Source organism: Ictalurus punctatus, chromosome 15 (genome assembly GCF_001660625.3).
Source record: "Ictalurus punctatus breed USDA103 chromosome 15, Coco_2.0, whole genome shotgun sequence".
In the NCBI taxonomy this organism is placed as follows: Eukaryota; Metazoa; Chordata; class Actinopteri; order Siluriformes; family Ictaluridae; genus Ictalurus; species Ictalurus punctatus.
Window position 1 is genome coordinate 4,312,774 of NC_030430.2, and position 15,803 is coordinate 4,328,576.

General features: G+C 39.3%; 1 long non-coding RNA gene across 3 annotated transcripts; it reads left to right on the plus strand.

The window, feature by feature from the left end:
- The first annotated feature begins 543 nt into the window (after nt 1-543).
- Nucleotides 544-12,746, plus strand: LOC108275906 (uncharacterized). Of its 3 annotated transcripts, XR_008398049.1 has the most exons (6): nt 544-965; nt 1,113-1,224; nt 7,118-7,249; nt 8,217-8,278; nt 10,949-11,068; nt 12,459-12,746. It is a non-coding gene; the product is annotated as an uncharacterized LOC108275906 (long non-coding RNA). The 3 variants fall into 3 exon arrangements; XR_001814785.3 differs by having other exon boundaries at nt 544-1,224; nt 10,946-11,068; XR_001814786.3 differs by having other exon boundaries at nt 546-1,224.
- The last annotated feature ends 3,057 nt before the right edge of the window (nt 12,747-15,803 follow it).

The window sequence follows — 15,803 nt, forward strand, 5'->3', positions numbered from 1 at the left end:
AGTCTTTAAGCCTTTAACCCTTGAGCCACCACTGACCTTTAATAATCATAAGAAGAAGAAGAAGAAGATCAACAACAACAACAACTAGCCTACTACTACAAGCAGAAAACAATACCAATAATAATGTCAAGACGAATAACAACTAGCCTAAACAGAAAACAATAGCAATAATAACGTGAAGATGAAGAAGAACAACAACTAGCCTACTACTACAAGCAGAAAACAATAACAATAATAATAATAATAATAATAATAAGAAGAAGAAGAAGAAGAAGAAGAAGAACGGAAGAACAGCAACAACGACAACAATTGTGATGATGATAGGACGATTTGACCATGTGTGTTAAATAAAAGCAGTGCACATGCTACTGTAAATCGTATAATGAGACCATGCTCATAATTGGGTTCCTATTCAGCTTAATGAACTGCTTGTAACGTGCACTGGTGTGATCGTCAGCCGCGCGAGCGCTGGAATGTTTTCAATGTGGAGCGCGCGCAGCGGAGAAGAATGCTTCAGCTACTCCCACTTCCCGGACATCCAATCCGAAACGAGCAGCGGTTTCAAGGCGCCCTCTGAACGCCCGACGCGAGCAAAACAATGGCTGAATAAATCGCAGAATTCCGTTTTCTTGTCGCTTTCTTCACTTCCGATCCGCGCAGATTCACGCACCGAACGCATTCGAGCCGTCCGCGTTGAGTCCCAGGGTCCGGGCAGCGCCCAGCGCGCAGGTTGTTTATGTGTAGTAAGGGGAACTTGAAACCGGCCGCCTTGCCCCATGTCCTCGCTTGTTTTCCTTCTCTCGCTCGGATTCTCCATGTTGTCGGAGCGGACTCGACTCTGGCGCAGAAATAAATACACCCCGCGCTAACACGCACAACCGGGACGCGCGGCCAAGAGAGCGCTTCGCTGATAAGAGACCGTGTTGGGCCCCTCCCGTAAGGACCTGAAGACAAGGCGGGAAAGCGTAAATACGTCGTTATAAATAAATAAATATCTTCATGTCTGTATTTTTTCATGATTGCTTGTGTCATGTTTACGGTCCGGAGATTAGTTTAGGTTTTTTTTTTCTTCTTTCTTCCCCCTCCTGTATAATGTTGATGAATTGCTGTAGTTGAATATGCTGACCTGATGAGTTTTGCACGGAGGAGGATCGGAGGATTGGAAAGTTCAGTCATGGTACAAGTGCAGAGGCGCGAGGGACGTGGAGCAGCCGTCGAAAACAGGTAGGACGTCCACGCGCGTGCACTGACAACACGCTGAAACCGTGTGGGCAAAACCGGAACCGTGTACATTCATTCTGAATGCTTTTAGGCGACATTGTTTCGTGTGTGTGTGTGTGACAGCTTCGTGCGGCTGTAGTTTGTGTGTATCTGGGTTTGCCAGTGGAGCTGTCATGCAGCACTCGCTCGCGCGCGCGCGCTCAGAGTTGTTTACCGTTTCTCTCTCGGCGTGCTCTTGCTGTCGGACAGCCTCAACATGAAACATTACATCCTCTGAGAAACTAGTTTAAGAGTAGGAATATGAAGCAATCATAACAATACATATCTGATACTGTAAATTATACACAATTCGCTTACGAGTTTTTTTTTTTAATTATCTCGAGTTTATTTAGCTTCTTGCTAAATCATTAACAATGACGTGTTTGTTATATTCCTGGGGTTGTTTGTTTGTTTGTTTGTTTGTTTGTTTTCCTCATTCCCAGCCTATATTATCGTTTTGCATTGTATAGCCTAAATCTCTAATGCGACGTATTGTTTTTCCTCCTTGTGTTGTGAAGCAAAATGTCACCCAGATATAACCCTGCTCTAGCCTCCATGCTGTAAATAATAATAATAATAATAATGTTTTTACAAAACAGCACTTCAGCTAGCAACCGCTTTCTTAACGTGTGCGTTTGAGCTAGAAAAGGAAAGAGTGTGCGAATAATTGTAAAACACACTCCAGCCGAGCCAATGCAAGGTGTTGCGGTGAAACACACACACACACACACACGTTAGCTGTTAGCTACACTAGCATACACGCCCTCCCCCTCCTGCTCAGTGTTGTTGACAGTCCGGGTTTGTAGCCCTGTGTGAAGATATGTTCTGCCATTTTAAAACTAACCGTGTTCCTCATTTCAGCGTTGTTCAGTGATAATTACTCACAAATTTGCAGATAATTCCCCAAAAACCTTCATCCCTAAACACTACCTTTACTTAGCGTTTTTCATAAGTAGCCTAGTAATCCTTTTTTTATTTATTGTTGTTGTTGTTGTTGTTATTATTAGCTAAACTTTGTTATTGTTTGACCTTTTTTGTTAACGTTTGTGTTTTTCTTATGTATTGTATTGTGTTGTACTCTTGGTCATAGCCATAGTTTTGTGAAGACCTTAGTACTTTGAGTTTGTGGTGAAGAAGAATAAAATTAAACTTTTTGAGCTACATTTTTAATAAAAGCACACGTCACAATTATTGGTCCTTGTTCGAAACTAGAAGGATGTCTACGTTTCTGTTCGGTATTTTTTTACAGGAAACATTCGCGCTGAAATAATTTATTAAATACAGTTACGATGAAAAATCTGGCGCTAGTTTTGTCGGTCGGTGTTGTATTTTTGTTGTCCCCGTGAGAAGTTAGTGCGGCTCTGATGTCGTTGCTAACTCAGTTAGAGTAGCATCGGATAGAATAGGCAAACTTTGAACAACGTCAGCGATCGAAGTCGGGTTCTACTGTCAGGTCGTAAAAACGAAACCGTCTGCCATTTTGCAGCGTTAATGTTAATGAGATGTAGGTCTAGTCGATGCGAACGATGGACCCCGTTGGAGTTTCAGGATGCCGTGCATGAGATGAGGTGGCGAATGTGATGGAGTTGATGGTGGTATTCGCTTGAAAGTTGGGAGATTTGGAATAAGTATACTGATGAGGAGTTGAGACACCTGGACACGATTAAAGGACTAAAGCACTGCTGCATCAACTGCTGACCAACATGTCAATGAAAGATCCATCCATTTTGTTTATCCTTTCTGGGTCGCGGGGAACCTGGAGCATTTTCCGGGGGCATGGGGTACAGCGCAGGGTACACCCTGGACAGGGTGCCATTCCATCGCAGGGCACAATCACACAGACATTCACACACCTGTTCATACACTACAGACACTTTGGACATGCCGATCAGCCTACAGTACATGTCTTTGGACTGGGGGAGGAAACCGGAGTACTCGGAGGAAACCTCCGACGCACTGGGGGAACATGCAAACTAAAATAATTACAAAACAAACGTCTGTGGCCATTAAAGATTACACGTTAATTATACATTTTGAAGTATTAAGCAGCCAGTCTCCTTTACTGAACAACAATTTGCAAGCGAATGCTTTTTGAACTAATGTTTAACGTTTATTTGTGAGTACACATTGGTTAAGCAGCTAGTATGCACATAAAAACGCATGTTATAAGACAAAAAACATTAGACAGAAGGGTTTATGCTTTTTAGGCTGTGTATGCAACCCCATCTTGTTTTTTGTTTTTTTTACATATCGAAATAACATTTTGTTTAGGAACTTATAACGGTTTAAAACAGGTAGCTGTAAATCAAGTACTGCAGTCTCGCAGTTGATGTTTGTTTTTATTTCTCTCAAACGTTCCCCGGATGAGGTTGATCCAAATCCAGCAAAACCAAGATGTTACTGATAGAAATGAGGAAAATCATTATTTTCTGCACACATTTTCACCAAGTTGTCTAGTTTGTCTTATACTGCTGTTAGTGTGGATCTACTGTACTTATTGTTAATATTTTAACTGGATTGTGAGTTCATGTAACATTCTTTTTAGCTATTAAAAATGACCGTCATATAGAAAAATAGGTACAGGTTTTTTTTTGTATGGTTAAATATTTATTGAGGGCACTTAAAAAAGTTGCATCGTTTGATTCACTAAAGTTAATCTTTGAAGGGAGTCAGATTCATGAAGCAGAGTGGTCCATAACACCACCATCAAATCCCTTCCTAGCCATTTTGTCAAGTGGAAATTTATTTGTAATTTATCAAGTGGCCAAAATCAATGTGATTTCAGCTTAGAATTAAATGAATTGTTAGTTCTAAGTCTAAATATGAAGCAGTGACAGGGTGTGGCATAAAAAAGCCTACTAATGGGCCTTTATATCTTTCACAGATTGGTGGTGTTTCTTTTCTTTAAATGTACATTGAACCAACAGAAATATGCTTTAATTATGTTGTATCTAAAGGCTGTGATTTTAAAACGAGTTGTAAAAGAAACAGACCTGGGTGTTTCTTTGTGTTGGATTTTTGCTGTAGTCATCTCCGTGTGAAATTGTCTTTCACAAAATCGCCCACCAGTTTTCTCAACAGAATGCGTCTGTAAGGTGGCAGTTCTGTGTCTACGAGTTAAAAGGTGGGGGTGGTGGGAGGGATTATCACAATTATGTTGTGTTGATGAGATGCACAGCAAATGCAGCGTAGCTGAAGCTATTCTCTGTTGTATTGTAAACAGCACTCGGTAAAATATCTTATGAAAGCAATAAGTTGCAGGAGACGCTTTGACATCTTGGATTACGGTATTACAGTATGATATTAACACTACTCCATCATTGCATATGGTATTTCATTTTATTATTTAATTTACTTTAAATTTTTAATGATATTCTTACAGAGGTGCATACAATAACAGTTTTGTTAGATTTGTTGGTTTTGGTGTTTAAATGCTGTTGGGAGTGTAGAATAGCTTTAATTTATAGTTATCATATCCATGCTGATAACTACAGCGGTGTGAGACAAATATATATATATATGTATTCGCGGCTTAGATGGGACTTTTTCTATGTTGTTTTATATTTTTTCTTAATTTGACCTGCTTCAATTCCTGATGTATTCCTAACAAGGGAATTTCCCCAGTGTGGGATCAGTAAAGTTTATCTTATCTTATCGACACTTGGTATGATGAGTTTTTGGGGGGTTTGTTCATTAGAGTTGGCTTTGCGGTAGATTACTCAAATCTAGTTGCAGAAAAACCTTAATAGGTCCAATACCCCTCCTCCCTTCCCTTACGTTGCTCCTAATGATTGTGCAATATTAGTCCCATCTGCGTATATCAAATCAGTCAAGAGTGATAGATCAAGGCGATTACGGATCACGTATATTCCTCCGTTTCTTTGGTGCTTTATCAATGAGCGTAGAGATGGACAAATGAGCAGTAAGCGCTGATGCAGGGGCCATTTTCCCTTCATCCGGCTACACAGTAGCCTACACACTGCAAATGTGTTACATAAGATGATTCCTATGGCTATATAAACACCTCAAAGAGAACGAGAGGGAGAGAGGGATGAACAAGGCTCTTTGCTGTTATTTCCAACTCATTATCTTGAATTATATCTGAATATTGAAGTTTTAAAAATAAATAAATAAACGAACGTGTGCTTGCAGCAGTAAGATTGCTGTGCAAACAGATTTCCCCAGAGATGGAACTGTTTGATATTCAGGGCACTTTGCAGAGTCTTTTCTTTTTTTTTTTTCTTTCTTTCTTTGTTTTTTTTTCTTTCTTTCTTTCTTTCTTTCTTTTTTTTTTCTTCAAAACTCCCATGTAATCTAAAACGCATGTGCATTGATTCAAATATTTGCAAACGTAGATAAAACAGAGCTCTTAAATTGACATAAGCCGTCCATAATGCATCTGAAAGTCTGTCACCGACATTACTGTATGAAACATGACTCTTATTTCTGCGCCTGCGAGCTCTGGCTTTGTGGCATATGCACTGCACAGGCTCGTTCCTGCCAGACTCTCCTGTGATGAAATGGCGGGAGTGTTTGTGTGTGTGTGTGTGTGTGTGTGTGTGTGTGTGTGTGTGTGTGTGTGTGTGTGTGTGTTTTGCACTGAAGCTGCATCTGACATGTGTGGGCTTTCCCACCCTCTGTGATTATATAACATATACTAGCCATAGCCAGCAACCTCATTTAAAACAGATTTTTCGAGTTTCTGTGCAGGAGAGGGGATGCAGAGCACAGGGGACGATTTTCACTGATTTAAAAGAATAAAGCTTGCGACGTTGTTCCAGTTCTGGATCAGACCAGACCGTCAGACCGTACATACGTCTTTCTTTACCAGTGGTTATTTGAAATAGTGAACTGTCTTAAGAAGTGCTGTTAAACACAAACACAAGGTTTTTCTTTTTGTTGTTTTTTAAAATTATTTATTTATATATATATATATATATATAAAGGTTGAAGATGCAAGAGTGAAAATCTTCCATTTGATTTAAGCACACATGCTGATAGTGTAGGCATTTCATCATTTTGCAATAGCCAAGTAAGATTGCCAAGTGTTTTGAAATACCCACTGATACGTTGTCTTCGAAGCTTCTCACTAGATTGTAGTAATACGTTTAGACGCCTGGCCTTGCGCTCTCACACACGTTTCGTCACGTTTAGCTAAGGATTGGCGGTGGGTTTAAAAGGGATCACGGTAAATCTTGTTATTCATTTATGCCTAATGTCATTTTATGTAACTTAATTAGCAGTGAACTGGCTGCAGCTCACCCACATGCAACATAAAAGCTCAGGAATAAAACACGACGGGGTGTGATGTTATGAGAAAATAATCAACGACGAGGTGTTGTGAAGCGGCCCGGAGAGTTGTTTTTACCATGCCGAAGTTGATTATTTTCCCAACAACTGAAATGTTTTGTTGTGGTCGTACCACACTGATTTGTCAACGCTAATCGTTTGGGTTAATTACAGAACGGCATTTTGTGTTCATGTAAACATTTATAGTTATGTTTAATGTTGTGAAACGACCACAAGACAAGTTAACTCCTGTTATCACTTAAAGCTACAGGTCTAAACGGCTATAAACAGTCATTCCCTCGCCAGCCGTCTTTCCTTTCTCTCTCTCCCTCTCTCTTAAATTTAATAAAACTCCAACCGCATCTACAATTGCATGTTCTGATTCTGTTTATGTGGAGCGTCTGTAGAAACGGTAACGTATTAAAACCGGCTCATTAGACCTGTGATTTGACTTGCTGTTCTAGACAATGAACATTTTTTGACCAATCAGAACGGAAAATTCAACAGCGCCGTGGTATAAATTGTTTCTAAGCTATTTTGCGTCCTTCTTTGTTTTCTTGTGGGTCAGGTGAACAGTTTCATGAATTCAAATTCCTGAAGACAAAACATCTTTTACTGAAGCCTTCAAGCTCAGGATGCCCAGTGGTAGATGCCACCTACCCATGATGGCCCTGTTAAGGATTGCGTTACTGCTGGCAAGGTAAGACCATTAAATCATTCACATGCGTGTTCTGAATGAAGATCCTGGTCTTCAGGTACATCAGAAAGAGAGAAAGCTGTTGCTACGGGGCTGGAAAAAGCTTCCCATAATTGCCAAATTTATCACTATCATGTATCATTAAGCACAGCTGAAAAATAAAAGAATACAGCTAATTACGTGTTTTGTACTAATTACTATTTAATGCTTTTCTTATTAACTTTTTTTTTTCCCCCTTCTTGGAGATATCTGGTGGGAAGCATCCTCATATATTCGGGCTTGGATTTCATCATAAGCAGAAAAGCAAATTTGTACCTTGATCGCAAATACTCGCACGTTGTGTAATTAAGAACAACAGGCTTTTTGTGACGGCAAGAACTGGCTCGTGTCTGTACTGAGTGGCCTGCTGAATTTGTAAATAAAGGCGAACACAGAAAATAAGCGCTTCTTCTGGTTACTAATTTGCATGATGAGATCTTATGACTCCTTTTTTTTTTTTTAACTGATGAGCAGAGCCTTTCTAATCTGCAACATTCCCTTTGCTTACTGAAATGAATCCAGCAGATTAACTGTACAGAGAATGCATAAGCGCACTAAGAAGAGCGGCCCTCCCTTATGCATGCGAATCATTTTACACCATCATAGCTATGTCCACCATGCTGCAAGTAAGTTGTACGAAACTAGAACAAACTAATGAGTTGTATAACAAACTGGTCTATTTATAGTGCTGTTTACATAGACTCCAGTGTAGTCAGACTCTACTGCGATGTCAAATGCCCCCTATATGTTTTTCCACGTGTGCGCTTCTATCAGTCGTTATCAGATTGGTCAAAAACAGCATGTTTATGGTGGAAAAGAGTTAACAACAGCAAATTCCCAAGCATTCATCATATTATATATAGAGCAGTGATATTAGAAATGTTTGATGAGTTCCTGATACTGACCTCTGATGCGTTCATCTTGCTTGCAGATCCCAGATAAATGAGTCCGGTCATGAACCTGGATGAGACGCTAGTGTGGAGTTTGCTTCAGGTATTGACATGTCACTCAACAGTGTTATTGTTACGCGGTTGTATTCATTCTGATGAATTACCCTCCAGTTAACACCCATTATCACTCAGCATAGAGACCGAAATTAGAAACAAGACTCTAGCTGCTAGAATTAAAACTGTTATTCTTTGACTAATCCACCCAGATAAATCAGGCCTCATTAAAGGCAGACAAAGGGCCACTAACATGCCAGACTTCTCGACTTGATACACTATACATCACATACAAGTAACACTCGATGCAGAGAAAGCCTTCGACAGAGTCAACTGGAAATTCCTACTTACCGCACTAAATAAATTGGGCTATGGGGGATCGTTTATTGAAACTTGCAATTAGAAATTATATAGAATTATGCAGAAAAGCTCCAGTTGCTTACAGTGTAGTACACGAGAGTCGAGCCATGAAACAGAAAATAATCAACCTGATCATTAATATTTATGGATAACGTAAAACTAGTGTAACAGATTAAGTATTTAAACCAGGATAAAAAAAAAAACAAACAAACAGGAGAGAAATAGTGCTAATACCATAAGATTGGTTGGATGTTTTCCCATAACACGATGTTATAAATAATGTTCATGTATCATCTCCTTATACACTGATAACTCACATATCAAATAAGAAAATTTTAGCAAGGGAAAACTCCTGATTACATTTACTTTGTAGCTTTAAATCTGCACAAGTATCAGCGCTAACATGGAGCTAATCTTCCCAATAAGGCTATTAATCAATTATCTTTGCTTTAGCCTGTACATCAGTGTTGATTTCTCTGTCTGCGGACATACTGCATATAGGACTTCAGAAGAAAATGGTGGTTTTTCTGTGAGACCTGGAAGACTGCTAAATTATTAATATTTTCTTTTGTATTTTTATTAGCACAGTCACTAACAGGTTGTGAGTTGGGCGTTTGTTTTCCCTCCCTGAATGAAAAAGTGGACAGTGTGCGCCCCCTAGTGATCAAACGACCAAATGTTTCCTGTTTTCCAATCATTTACAGCAGTGCTTCAAGATGAATAACTGAACCTTTTGGGACCTAAAGCGGTTAAGTTATATATATATATATATATATATATATATATATATATATATATATATATATATATATATATATATATATATATATATATATGTGTGTGTATGTGTGTGTGTGTGTGTGTTTATTTATTTATTAGTAAAACTCTAGTTATTAGAAGTAAGGAATAATGAAGACCAACTAACACACAGGTGGCTCAGAAGGTTAAATTTGTGCAATTCAGATAATGTTTGATATTGAATGAGAAGGCTAAGAAAGTCTAAGAGATAATATATATATGTGTGTGTGTGTGTAGCAGCTCAGAGTGCTGTACAATCAAGTACTAAACATGATGATCAGTAATTCATTGGAATGCACAGGGATGAAATACAAAGATGAAGAAAACATAAGTAAAAAAATGTGTCAGATATAAATAGAAATATAATAAAATGAAATGTATAAAATCTAAACAAAGAAACAAAAGCCAATAATGCAATTGATTTTTAAAATAATGAAATAAAAGTAAAATGAAACAATACATAACAAAACAGAGGAAGCACCTTCAATTAAATGTCAAATTAACTTTTTAATTAATCTTTTTTTTTTTTTTTTTTTAAACCACGTCATCTACCTGATGATGTGTTATGAATGTGTCGCGAAGTTGTTTTAATAAATTAGCCCCAATACACACAAACACCTGCAGTTTGGGCTAGAATGAAATCAGCCCGCAGTTTCATTAATTCATCCCATTCTGTGCATTTTTTATTTTTGACTGTGGGTGGTGCTGTTGCTCCTGGTTCCACAAAAGTAAAAAATAAATAAATAAAAAATACATTTAAAAACAACAATCCATTTGGATGTACGGCCATGTGCATGTCAGACATCGAGCTTGACTGTAATCTATTTAATCTATTTTTTCTTGAAAGTGACGGAGGGCTTAGCCATACTAGCCCACTTAACGTTTCAAACCTACATTTGCTAATTTACACGAACAGCGACGTTAGATGTAGATGTACCCGAAGCATAATGTTTCTATATTTGTGAATGTGTAAGATATGTACATTGCCAAAAGATTTGTTTCTTTTGATTTTCAGCAAATAAGCAACTTTACTTGTGATGATTGCTACAAGAGTTTTCTTTTCCACTGCGTCTTCGTTAGCACGGTGTTTGGCTTCTGCCTGGTTCAAGTAATCCAGGATAGGTTGGTTCTCACAAGTACGGCCTATTCTTGATTACTTGTGTCATGAGGAAGCTGCTAGCAGCAGAATGTGAAGCTCTTCCGTGCTGTCATGCTTCATAACGGGATAAGAGGCATGTTTGATCACATAGTGTTGTATAAGACTGAATGTCGTTACTAAACTAGATGAAAGGAGAAATGAATTGTAAAGAGAGATAAGCCCTGAAGCAAGGATGTCATTTACAATGACTCTGTTATGCTATCTGTAGTGTACCAGCTTCTCAAACAAATGAAAACTGAAGTTTATTGTTGTACGAAATTAGTCCTGATGTGTATCCTTTCTTCCCAACTCCATTTTTCCATCCTTCCTCTTTCCCGCCTTTCTTCGAACGGTTTTTCACCAGTGCATAGACTGTACGTCTGGTTTGCTTTGTTATTATATGAATACTATGTGTTCTAGCAGGGCTGAGATGTCCTCAAGACCCTCACCCTGGATCCTGATCTTTCCAGAAAGTGAATTCCATGAGGAACCTTCATCATCATCATCATCATCATACCAGCTGCCCTTGTCTCGGTGGGTGAGGTAGGTTTAGGACGTAAGCTGTTCTCCATATATGACACTGTGAAGAATTTGTGACTGTTGCTTGACATTCACCATGAGGCAGAATGTGCAACTCATGCCAGTCTACATTAGAGCAAACTGTAAATGGCATCACATTAACATGGAGGTTTCTACATCAGCAAATAGCAAAGCTAATTCACTGAAGGGGAACGGATCTGAGACGTGAACGAAGAGAACCTTAGAATTTGTGAACCACTAGAAAACGAGGGCGTAGGCGCGGTCTCTGGTTGGTAAAAGCATGGCATAGAAGCTGCTGTTTATCCTTTACGCGGTAGACCAGCCAGGGAGGGTGAAGGCTAACACGTGAAGCCTCTTGAGACGTGTAAAGCCAGCCAACATCTTTGAGCTGCTCATGCAGGGCAGTGTAACACACGTTGGAGGAAAGCGCTATCTGCCCTCTTCCACATACATAAGCTCATGATTGGCTAGTGTCACTGTGATTAACAGGAGAGATAGAGCATGCCATACGTTCCACCTAGAGAGCACGGCCAATGCTTGACATGCTTGCCGACATTATACAGACCCCAGAGGATCCCCAGATCCCACTTTCTGAACCATTTGCTTTAACAGAACTAAAAAACCAACAAAAAAAAATCCACCAGCGACAATGTACGACAAATCGCGCGTCTCTGTAGGACATCCGACGTGATGTTTTTTTTTCAGACTAATCGCACAGATTTCTGCATGCTGATTTGCAGTGATCGGAGGTCATTCTTAAACCAGCTTTATTGCAATTTCCCATGTTCATTTGAACATCTTGAAATTCCAGGACCTCTCATGCAGATCACCTAACAGCTCTGTGAATTTTATCTGAGATGTGTTCCTGCCGCTGCTTTGATAAGAGCGTGCAAACAAGAAACGCAGCCAGAAAATTCGAAATCGAAATATCTGTGTAAGCAACCATGTAATATTTGTTCCAATAGCAAACGGAACAAAAATGTTTAGCCATTTTGTTTGGCAGCATGCGCGTACCACACAGTAGGAACTCAAACCACTGCACATTCTTGCTCAAAAGATGTCTTTTGGTTTCAAAATATCAAACTACCCATTGTTACATAAACTTATGTTCCAAATACGTTTTTAAAACATTGAGGTGTCACATCTGAATTTTCTTTGAGGTTTAGGTTGTATGTTATTATAAAGAATATTCCAGATCTGAATTAAACTAATCAGGAATTAATAAATTATATAAAGCACTTTATAACCTGTGTGTATATTTGTTACAGAATGAAATGCTTTTGAGACCAAATACTTTTGGTCTTTACTTAGGAATTATGTGAACAACCTTAAATATTACGATAATTATAAATATTAGTCCTCTTAATTAAGAAACGTTCGCTTTTCTGTGCAGGTCCAGTGCTGTATTGATGGGAGCGCCTGGACGACGATGAGATGCTTCACCTCATCGCCTTTGGCTGAGGAGCCGAGTTTGCCTGATGATGCCCACAGCCGAGATCGGCTTTTATTTCTTAAATAAATAAATATATATATATATATACACTACAGTTGATATTTTTACTTTAAGAGTATATTATTGTATAATTTTTTGTAACGGAAAATGGAGACAATTTACAAATATACTAGACTGTGACTGCGGGTTGGACTTCACCACACTGTACAATTAAATTCATCTTTATTAGCGGCATCGTTTTTCTGTTTTCATCTGCTCTACTGCACGTCTACAAAGAGCCACACATCTGGACCCGAGTATACTGTGGCTAACGGAGTTAAACTCTTAAATCTGTCTCACGTCAGAATTCTTTTCTTAAAACATTGATATTAATTCATTAACAGTAATTTACATTTACGGGCTTAGAGGTTAGCACGTTCGCTTCACTCCTCCAGGGTCGGGGGTTCGATTCCCACCGTGGCCCTGTGTGTGCGGAGTTTGCATGTACTCGCCATGTTGTTGGGGTTTCCTCTGGGTACTCCGGTTTCCTCCCCCAGTCCAAAGACATGCACGGTAGGCTGATTGGCATGTCCAGAGTGTCCATAGTGTATGAATCGGTGTGTGAGTGTCCCAGGGTGTACCCTGCCTTGAGCCCCATGCTCCCTGGGATAGTCTCCAGGTTCCCCGTGACCCTGTAGGATAAGCGGTATAGCAAATGGATGGATTTACATTTACATTCATTTAGCTTTTATCCATAGCAACTTACACATGAGGAAATACAAGCAAAGTGATATATCAAGCAGAGAACAATAAAAGTAGTGCAACCATGCTAGATTTTAAATTGAGGTCTAGAGGAATGTGTAGAGTAGAGGTGTAAGAGCCGGTGTAAGTGCAGATTTCTTTTTTGAGAGGGGAACCAGGGGACAAGTTAGGGGTTAGGCGAGTGTTCACGGAAGAGGTGGGTCTTTAGGTGTCTTTTAACATTTTTTTATGAAGATAGTGATTGATTCTGCGGTCCGGATTGAGGTCGGAAGTTCTCTAAAGGGACCTCGTGCCTCGCTGAGTAGGCAGGGATCACAGGTTGTGTGAAGGAACATAAACCTCAAGGAGAGTGTTGAGGTAGGAGGGTGCTGTTCCAGACAAGGTCTTGTACAAGGCCTTGAATTTGATGAGAGCAGCTACAGGAATCCAGTGAAGAGAGATGAAGAGGGGTGGGACGTGTGGTTTTGGGCAGGTCGAAAACAAGGCATGCTGCTGAATCAATTCTGAACCATCTGAAAGGGTTTGATGGAGCTTGCTGGGTGGCCCGAGAGTAGTGCACTGCAGTCCAGTTTTGATATAACGAGCCTGGACTAGAACCTGTGTGGCCTTATCAGTGAGATAGTGTCTGATTTTCTTGATGTTATACAGAATGACCCTACAGGACCATGCAGTTGTTGAAGTGTGGTCTGTAAAGTTCAAGTGATCATCAAAAGTTACCCCAATGTTTCTGGCTGTACTCGTTGGTATTAATTAATGAACTATTAAAGTCCTCAGGCATGTAAAATGCTGTAAATAAAGCAGCTTTTAAAAAGGCACTGTTTTTCCATGTTATTCCGTTTACGAAGTTTTGCTCACGCTCTACAGCAGTGATATGATCCGTCACGCAGGTGCTACAATAACACCGCATCAACACACATATTTGTGTCTAATCAGCAGCAAAGCACCTTTAGGATAAATTGGCCTTATTTGTTTCCCTGTCTTTAAAGAGTCCGTGTTTTTATCTAAGCCGTGAAGGTAGAAGGAGTACGCAGGTAAACATAAAATGACCAAATTAATGATAAATGGTGATTAAAGAATATGGACATACTGCAAAAAAAACAACTAAATATCAACCTGTGCCTTATTAGAATATAAGTGTTTAACGAAGTGTATATACACTCACTGGCCACTTTATTAGGAACACATATACGCATGCTCAATTATCCAATTTCCATGAAGATTGGGAAAAAATCTCCAACTGTCCAGTTTCGAGGAGTCTGTTCCCACTGTAAATTCAGATTCCTGTTCTTGGCTGGTAGGAGTGTGACCCGATTGTAAACCATCCACCTCAAGGTTTGACACGTTTACTCGGAGATGCCTTTCTGCTCACCATGGTTGTAAAAAGTAGTTAATGTGGCCTTCCTGGTAGCTCGAAGAAGTCTGAAGCTCTTGACCTGTATGTGTGAGATTTTAGGCATTGCACTGCTGTCACATGGTTGGCTAACTAGATAATTGCATGAATAGGTGTTCCTAATAAAGTGGCCGATCAGTGTATTTATACAGTTGTACTATTTTTATGGTCGACCAATTAACACGTTGTGCCATGCAATTCTCAAAAATTCTTTTTAGCATTGTTTTTTCACTCAAATAAATGGCGTGTACATACCAGCCAACTAAAAAACAGCAAGAAATGACAAGTTCCCATAAGTGTATCATGTGCTAATACCTTTCAGCCTTAAGCAGACTTGCCCATACTCGACTGTCGCTCATTTAAAAAAAAAAAAAATCAGCCGTTACGTCAACACGCTGCACATAATATTTGGCAACACAAGCCTTTTGTGAATTGTTCAGTTTTATTTTTCCACACTGCAGCCCAACGCTGTGTTTACTGGTGTTGAGAATGATTTCCTTTGGGGGTGCTGAATTAATTAACAACGGCACTTTGTTTAAAAAATAAATAAATAAATAAATAAAATTAAAAAAACCCTTAGGGGCTCACATCTCTGTTAAAGTTAGATCAGATTTAATTCCAGTTTGGCACCTTAACAATACAGGCCTTTACATAGTATTGCTACCAAATGTAGTATTCAGACCAAAAAAAAAAAAAAAAGCATTCTTTGTTGGACTGAAATTCCAGGCTTTAAGGATGAAAACACAAAGGGACGTTCTGTAATAGGAAAATATATTTTTTTAAATGTATGTTTTGCTAGAACAGGACATCCTGAAGCTGGAAATGTTACCTGGAAACTACAAAGCGTGCAACTTCTCTGTTCTGAAGACTCTGCCATGACAGAAACAATACATTTGTTATGACACTGGAGACCAACCAGATTAGACAACTCGAACATCGCTGTTATAAATAAATAAATAAATAAATCTAAGACTGTCAGAGAACTGCTGTTGGGTCCTTCAGCAAGTCCTTTTACACGCAACTGATCAGATACACTTCCAGAATCTTTTATCCAAGTGAGCGAAGGCTAGTAGTAGTAGTAATGAGTGAGTTTATGATGCTGAGTAAGGCCATTTTTTTGCATCCTGATGTTGTGGAGACTCTGAGGCCAGTTG